Here is an 8,566-nt window from a genome sequence, read left to right as displayed (position 1 = left end):
GCAAAGGTGCAGCAGTGTGGACTTCAGTGAAGTCCAGAGACTCAAGACTATGTACTAGTGGTACTTGGAGGTGTGTTATGCCTAGATCTGCCTGTTTCCTCTGCTGCTTACCAGACCAAGTGGTTGGTGTTTAGCACACTTACAATGCCTCGGTGTCCTCTAGCTGAAGTCCCTGAAGACTGAGCTGTAAGTCCAGTGTGTTCATGAGGTTTCAGTCCTGAGAGAGGGTGTGTTTAAACTACTGGAAAGTCTGAGGGGTCAGCACTAGTTCTGGGACCTGGGGCAGCTAGGTTGCAGAATTCCTTTAATGCAAAGGAGTAAAAGAGAGGCTGTGCCCAAACCATGTGCTAGACCTACCAGGACTGAGAGAAGCCTTAGAGCATGTGGGCTTACAGGTACAACCCAGATATGGCAGCCTGGGGAGACTGTGGGCGGGGAGGTTGGCCAGGGCCATGATACCTTTTTTTCTCATGTATTTATGGCAACGTTGAGGCAAAAGGATTCCTGTTTGGCCTAGACTGCTACTGCTAGGAGACTAATTGGCTGCATTATAAAGAGGTTTTATTGTCCCCGATTAATAGCAATTAATTAGACATGTATACTGCCATGGTGTATGTAGCTGGTGGAGTGCAACTGGAGTTGATCATTTAAATCTGTGGCACCTCCACCTAAGTGAGAGCACTTAGCAGGTCTAGGTGATTTGTAAGAAGCACCTATAACCCTAGGGTGCACACATGCCTGTTATACCCCAGCAATTGCTTCTGAAAGCTCCATCCATCCCCACTCAGAGGTAATGGATAAGATAATATGAGGTAATATGCGCATCACCAAGGCACCAGGACAAACTACTTCCTAGTGTGGGTGACATTTTGCTTCGTGGACACTTTCTGTCCCATTAGTACATGCCCTTCCCTTCATTGATGCCCACCCAGAGAGAGGGAGGGAGAGGGTGTATGCACATGCATAGTTACCATGTATGCTGCTGATTCCTTCTGGATGCAGCCAGATCTGTTTGAACATCTGTTTCTTTCTCTTTCCTGTTTCCAGAGCTCCACAGGTGAGCTATGTTGGCATGAGCAACTTGAGTGCTAGGGGCCTGGTTGTTGCAGTAAGAAAGCCTAAATTAGCCATTCCCAGAGAATCTGTTGAGCTCATGGATTTTTTGCTAGGCCTGGGGCACAAAGGACATTCTGGTCAAAGCAGGTGGCCTCCTGATTAGGAAGGGCAGATGAAGGGAACACTGCACAAACAGTACACACTTGCAGTCATGAACGAAACATGCCCCTGATGGCTTGGGGGGCACAGTGGCACTGGCAGTGGTGGGAGTGTGGCGGGGGTAAGCGGGGAGCTCGTAGACACTGCTGGTGCTCTTGGGGGTGGTGGGGAGCAAGTGCTGACCAGGAGTCGGTGACGACCTGCAGACAGCTAGCAGTGATTGCTGACCGCCCGCAGATACTGCTGGTGGTGTCGGTGGCAAGGTGGGGTGGCGAGCAGCAACCACCCACAGATGCTGCTGACAGTGTCGGCAGTGCCTTTTCATAGGGAGTGCACTGCCACACTCAGGGGGTGCACGTGTACCTGTGTGCACCCCCTACACATCACCAATGCCTGCAGTGAAGGAAAGGTCAGGAGTCCAGAAGGCACTACTCCGAGTAACCGATGTGCACCAAATTAAGTTGGCCATCTCTGAATCTACTTGGGATGGGAGGAAACATGTGTGTAGTGTGTGAAGGGCTGGAGGACTTTGTTTTCTTTTTTAGAGGTATTGAATGTGAGTTGGGAAGCAAGATTGGGTTGGACACAGGGGACGGGGGTGCTCTCCTTATTCAGAGGCAGGGGGATGGGAAGTGGAGTTGCTTGCTTTTGAATTTGGAGCAGGGAGTTTGGTTTGTGATACCTTTATATTTTAATATTTGATTCTGTTTCTATAATATGTCTGTCTTTTATTGTAAGTTGCCCTGAGCCGTTTGGGGGAAGGGGAGTATATAAATCTAATAAAGAAATAGATCATTAGAAGGAGAAAGCAGACAGAAGTGAAGTGGGCCGTTGCAGGGAACTAGAAGGAAGGAGAGTGATGATGACTGAAGCTACGTGTCAACCGTCTTGAGGATGACAAGTCTGTGGCTGTATTACTGACCTGCTGCTTGGCCTCCATCTCAGAGCCAGAGACGGCAGGAACCAGCTCCTGGCCATAGTGGAGCAGAGCTAAGGACAGGGTGGTAGAAAACACAGTTCCCTCTCAATCAAAACACTTTGCAGAAATAATCTCAATCTGCTGGATTTCAATTCCAGGGAAAGAAAATGACACAGCAAGGCTGGAACCTTCACAGTCTCAGAATAAAACATTGTTGTTTTTTTTTATTTGGAAACAACCCTTTCTTTCAAAATGTGTTGTGTGTGTGAACTGTGTACAGACTGTGTTTTAGTTCATAGTTCATATACAATCTGTATGTACAAAGGGAAATGAACCACTTGGAAATGAAAGCACATTATTTTGTCAAAACAAAACCTTTTAATGGATTCAGATGGAAGCTCAGGAATCCCTTTTGCAGGAACCCAGGATATTTCCAGGCTTTGTTCTGATCTGATGCAAAGCCAAATATCAAAATCTCAGTATCTCGCAACATGGAATTTCCATTTGTATGTTCTACCCAAGCCGGCCTTTTGGAAGCAGGCTGAAACAGTGACTTGGCCTGGATCACCCTGCATTGGTATGTGTGCTCTGGGAGCTGTGAGTCCATTGCTGCAGCCCCATTTGAGGCACTGTGCTAGATGCAGAGCCTTGATGAGGAAATGCCCACACAACAAGGGATCCAGGGCATGGCTCTTCTCAGCAGGAGTTCAGCCTTAACCCTTAAACACATGCGCATAGATCTGTTTCAATTTAGCCCAGCTAAACTACCCCAGGTCTGGCTAGTACTTGGGTGGTAGACCACCACATTATCATAGGTGCTGCCAACAGCCCTTGACTTTCCCCAGCCACTTCACTGATGGGCTTAGCCCAGCTGAGAATCTGGCTCATCAACAGTAATTTACATTACTCAGCATGTGTTTTTCAGATGAGGCTTTAAAAACCCTAATTTTCCTTGCTTCACTAGACATCAGTGATTGCCTAGAGGCTCTAAACCTGGCAGGTTTGCCCAGCATGCTGGGTCTGTATTTCTCTTATGTCAAGCTGCTGCTCCCCACCCTAGAATTGGCTGCACATCAGTAGTGAAACAATGTCTTAACTTTGTAACTTGGTAAACTTTAGGATGAAAGTGACTGCCCATAAGCCTGAGTGAGGGGAAATGGTGTGAGGATCTGACCTATCTTCTGGTTGATAGAAAGAATCAAAGACCCTAGGTCTCAGTTGCAGGTCTCAAAGCTCTTTACAAAAAGCATTAGCCCCATTTTTCAGAGGGCAACTGAGACACAAAGAGGGGATATAATTATTCCACAACCACACAGTGAATCTGGGAATGGACCCCAAATCTCCTGACTCCCAACCCAGTACCTTGTCCTATCCAGTAATCTTACTGCTTGCTCTCCATCTGAGGCCAGAGCACAGACCATCTGCAGATGCTTCCTCAGCCTGACAAAGGGTGTTTGTGCCCAAAAGCTTGCTAAGAAGAATTTTTCCTTGTCTGTCTAGTACCAGCCTGGCATTGCAGACAGAGGGACTGAAAAATTAGAGCTTTGGGGCTATTAAAAAATGTCTCTTGGATATTTCTGAAGTTATTTGCCTATAAAATGTGCAGCACGTGAAGGTTGGACTGGGAATTGTGGGATCATATGGGTGGACTGGGAATGGTGGACTGGGAATTGACATAGGTGGACTGTGGACTGGGAATTGTGGGATGACATGGCCCATCTCCAGGGCTTGTAAATTATATCTGCCCAAAGGTTCATGAAAGCATTAGACTCCAAGTGGTGCTAGTGCCAAACCATTATTTTCCTTCCTGAAAAATGCTGAGGCAAACAAGTCCTTTTTCTATTTTGTTGACACTGGATTAGACACTGTGTCAAGAGGGGAAGGTGCAGACATTTGGCTCCATCTCTCTTTTGCTAATATGTGATCCAGTTACCACACTGGTGGTGTGCCTGGGGGACAAGGTAGCTTGCAGAAAGAGCCCTGAAGGTCTGCTTGCAAAAGCCCTTCAGGATCAGGTGGCTGCAGGAGGCCACTGTAGGTCGACATGGCATTTGTCTGGAGCGCAGCAATAGTTCCCAACCAGTCCAGAGCCCCTTGCTGAGGATCACAGCAGATCCCTGGGTCACAGTGCAGGAACAGAGGCCAGTCCTTGAGGGCAGCATGGTTACTCCAGCAGCTAGGGGGAAGGTGAACTTGCTGATAAAGTGTTTGAAGATCTGTAAGATTCCTGGGTCAGATGGCCTGCTGAAGGAGTTGCACGTGGCCTTTTGGGACCTGGTGGGTCCTGACCTGCTGGAGCTCTTTCGAGAGTACCTGCAGGAGGGCCAGCTAGGCGCAACAAAAAGGGTCCGAAGGAAGAGTCGAGGAACTGGAGGCCCGTTACCCTCCTGAACTTTGACTATAAGCTGCTGGCCAAAGTCTTGGCTGAGCGATTTGAATCTGTCCTGGTTTCCATCATCCATAAGGACCAGTCGTGTGTGGTACCAAGACATCAGATCCAGGGGGCCTTGCTGCAACTGAGGGACGCGCTCCAGCTGGAACAGGACAGAAGGCAGAAGCTGGGAGTGCTGAACCTGGACCTGGAAAAGGCCTATGACAGTGTCACACCGATTTCTCTTTGAGATGCTGAAGTGAATGGGCATCCCTCTGACCTGGGGCTGGATAAGGATGCTGTACATGGATGCAAGCAGCAAGGTGCTGGTCAACATGTACTTGAGCATGCAGATCACAATAGTCAGGAGTCTTCCAGGGCTGCTTGCTCTCCCTAATCCTGTTCATTTGCACCATTGAACCCCTGGCCCAGTGCATCGGGCAGGAGCTCAGGATGCGTAGAGTCCACATCCCCAAAGGAAGCAGGGAAGAGATCAAGGTCCTGGACTACATGGACCACCTGAACATCCTGTGCCAGAATAAGTGCACTGTAGAGACAGCCCTGTGACACACATGGGTTTACAAAATGATAGGAGGAGCCAAGCTCAACATGAGCAAAAGCACCTACCTGGCTGTGGGTGAGCTTGGGGACCTGGAGTCCCTGTGGGTCTCAGTCCCCTGCAAGGGGAAGTCAAGATCTTCTGGGTGGAGTTCGACCCTGAGTTGAGTGGAAAAAGGGCCTAGGAGAAGAAGGCCAGGGTGAAGCAGAGCTTGAGTCTGTGGCACACGCACCACCTCTCCATGGGGGGTGGGGGGGTAGCACTCATGAAGGCGATGTTGCTACCAGTGCTTCTGTACACCGCGCTGGTCTTCCCCCCTCCAAAGCATTTCATCCACAGAATCCAGAGAGCCATGTGCATTTTCTTCTGGGGATCCAGAATGGAGAAAGTGGCAAGGAACAACTTATACAAAAAGAAACAGACTCAGGGCAGGGCCAGACATCCACCTGTTCCTGTGGGCACAGTACACGAGCCAGATTTGCAAGCTGGCAACCAGGCCAGCGACCAAAACAGCCTGTCTTGTAAAGTATTTTGCAGGACACCTCCTGAAAGTGTGGGGGCCGTATGCTCCAGCCAAAGGGAGATGGTGCACCGTGGAGCACCCCTGGTTCTACAGGGTGTTGAACAAGTTCTGGAGCGAGTACAGGCTACAGAAGGAAAGCCTGGCAACTATGATCAACTGCAGGAAGATACAGAAGACAGCCAGAGACAGACAGGCTATCGACCATGGGGCTGCTCCCTGAAGACAACTGCCAAGCCACCTGGGACTGGATCTTCCACAAGGACCTATGAGAGGACCACAGAGACGTGAACTGGCTAATAGCATAACAGTGAGGATGTGGGGATACAGAGAGGGAAGAGGGTCTAGCCCCAGCTGCCCCAGGGAAAGCTGTCAAGATGAAAGTGGGACCATCAACCACCTCCTGTGGTGCTGCCAAGGGAGTGTGGAAGAAGGTAAGCCAGCTCCATGAAGAGGTGACAGGGGTTAAGCTAATGACAAGGGAGGCAGCACCGTATGGACACCTAATAAACAGCAGGGGTCCCCGACAACCCAATTTGACCAGTTTGTGTCCTGCGTCAGCAGCGCCCTGTGGCAATGCAGGAGCCTCCTGATGTACAGACGCACTGAGCTGGAGGAAACAGACTGTGTTAAAATGTTCCTGAGTGAACTCCAGTCCTACAACTGGAAAACCGTGGGAGAGGATGCAAAAGACGCAGCCAACTCCACCTGGAAAAGGGACACTTGGCTCAGACTGTTCAAAGACCCCCCGGGAGGGGAAGTGGACAGGGGGAACGAAGAGGACAATGACGCAACTGGACCCGGAGACAGTGAGGAAGACAGCAACAGGATCAGCAGCAGCAGAAGTGACAGCGAAAAGGACACTGAATGAACTGAGAATGCAAACCCCAATCGGGGCGTAGACTAAAGGACTGCGATTGGGTTAGGGAAGGGCAGCAGGTGGGTGCGCGGGGGCGCAGGTGCACTCATTGTGCGTGGGTTTCTTAATGTGGTTTAAGGTGTGTGATGGAAAGTTTATGCTAGATGATGTGGGTGTATATATATATGTATACATATTAAATAAAATCTTCAGGAAAAAGGGCTGGAGTGGAGCAAAGCCCGATCCATTGTCCTGGCAGGAGCCACACGGTGGCGCCGACCCGCACACTCCTACAGGGGCTTTTTCTAAGTCCCGAACCAAGTGTTGTGAGGAAACTCGACCCCTCACGTCGCTCCTGCACCTTTCTGAAGCGCTGTTGCAAGCAGCAGGGCTTTGCTCTCCCCGCCAGCTGGAAGCCGTCCCAGGAGAGCATCAATCCCAAGGTCAATCCCCGCAGGGTTGCTGTGGGGGGAGACTCCTAGCAGGAGGGGTGCTGCTGCAATGCCGCTTGTGCCCCTCTGTGGCAGGACTGGCAGCAGGCACGGCCGGTCTTCCCCCCTCCGGGCAAACTTCTGCGCCCCGCGGCAAGCGGGAGCAAGGCAGAGAGCGCCTGCGCCCGGCGGGCGAGCTCCAGCCCGCGGGGAGCGAGCGCTGCCCGGGGCTGCACCGCAGTGCAGCCGCTCCGCGCACCCCGGCCCGGCCGGCCCCGCCTCAGGCCGCAGAGCGCGGCGGGGCGCGGGCGCGGGGGCGGGCGGGGAGGGAAGGAGGGAGGGGCGGCCCGCCCCGCGCACCGCACCGCACCGCATGCAGCTCCAGCCCCGCCGGCCGCGCCTCAGCCAATGCGGTGGGAGCGCGGCGCGGCGCAGGCAGCAGCGCGGAGGGGCCGGCGGTGCCGCAGCCTCGGCAGTAGCAGCAGCAGCAGCGGTAGCGGTGTCCTGTCCTGTCCTGACCCGACCCGACCCGACCCAGCGGTGAGTCTCACCTGTTCCGCGGGGCCGGGGCCGCTGCAAGTTTCTCGGTCCCGGCAAGTGGCGCTGCCCGGCGCAACTTTCCCGGCGGGGGAGCGGGGCTGCTTGACCTTGCCTGGGACCCGGGGGTGGAAAGGAGCCGCCCGCTCCGGGCTGCTCCCCCGGCCGGTGGGCTGCGCTTCTCTGCCGCCGGCCCGGGGGTGCTCGGGGCTCCGTGTCTCGCAGCCCGCCCCGGCCCCGCGGGGCTGGAGGACAAGTGCCGGCGAGAGGTGACTTTGGGAGCTCCCAGTCTATCACTTACAGGATGAGGCGGGAGATAACGATCCCCCGCGTCTGCAGTTATGAGAGCGGGCTGTCCCCTGATAAGCCCGGGTCTCCCCCGCGCCACTGGGCTGCCCGGGCCAGCACGGCCCCCCGGCCGCTCCCCGCATCCGCACACCTCGCAGGGGACCCCGCTGCAGGGGCAGGTGGCGAGTGACCCTTTCAAGCGCGCCTGCCGCTTCGGGGATCGACTCCAGGCGAGAGCAAGGCTCAACAGCGCAGGACTCCAGGGTTCCCTTCCCAGCTCGGGGAGAAGAGGGTTTCCTTGGTTTCTTGGGACGGCTACTCCTGGGGTCCTGTCACCGGTGTGCTGCGTGCTCTGTGTCGCACTTCTCTGTATGTAAAATGGGGGCAGCGGCACCACCCGGTACCAGTTGGTGCCCAGGACGTTGGCTGGGCCTTGGCAGAGTTGGCTGCTCGCCTGGCGGGGAGAGAGGGGCAGGCTGGGGCTCTCAGGAGAGTGGGTGCTGAGGAGGGGGCACTGGACTGAGCTCTGAGGGAATGGGATGCGCTGCTTTGCTGGTAGGTCCTGCGGCTCTCCTCTATGTGCTCAGCAGCCCTCTCCCCCCGCTTTTGCCTCCTTTCTTTTGCTGCCTGTCGAGCTCCTGGGGCAGGAGCGTGTGTGACTAGGGTGGGCGGTAGGTAGCGGGGAGAGGATGACCGCTTTGGTCTTCCCTGAGGTGCCTAGGCCTGCTGGCCTGTATGTGGTGGTGCCAGGGTGGAGGCAGACAAGGAAGGAGGCCCAGCAGCTGTGGTGGGTGTGGAGGGTCCTCAGTCAGGAGCCTGGTTGTGTGTGTATGTAGGACTAACCCAGTGGGCAGGGGTTGTGTCCCA

General features: G+C 53.9%; 1 protein-coding gene across 2 annotated transcripts in view; it reads left to right on the top strand.

Moving 5' to 3' along the window:
* The first annotated feature begins 7,286 nt into the window (after window positions 1-7,286).
* The window catches only part of SYT2 (synaptotagmin 2), a 204,455-nt gene continuing 203,175 nt past the window's right edge, over window positions 7,287-8,566 (top strand). Inside the window, exon 1 of one of the 2 annotated variants that reach the window (XM_059717033.1) lies at window positions 7,287-7,414. The gene's annotated coding sequence lies outside the window, so the exon portion shown is untranslated. The remainder of the gene's footprint in view (window positions 7,415-8,566) is intronic. The other variant, XM_059717031.1, reaches the window with a different exon arrangement.

Source organism: Alligator mississippiensis, chromosome 14 (genome assembly GCF_030867095.1).
Source record: "Alligator mississippiensis isolate rAllMis1 chromosome 14, rAllMis1, whole genome shotgun sequence".
Taxonomy (NCBI): domain Eukaryota; kingdom Metazoa; phylum Chordata; order Crocodylia; family Alligatoridae; genus Alligator; species Alligator mississippiensis.
This window is presented reverse-complemented; position numbering and strand designations above follow the sequence as displayed.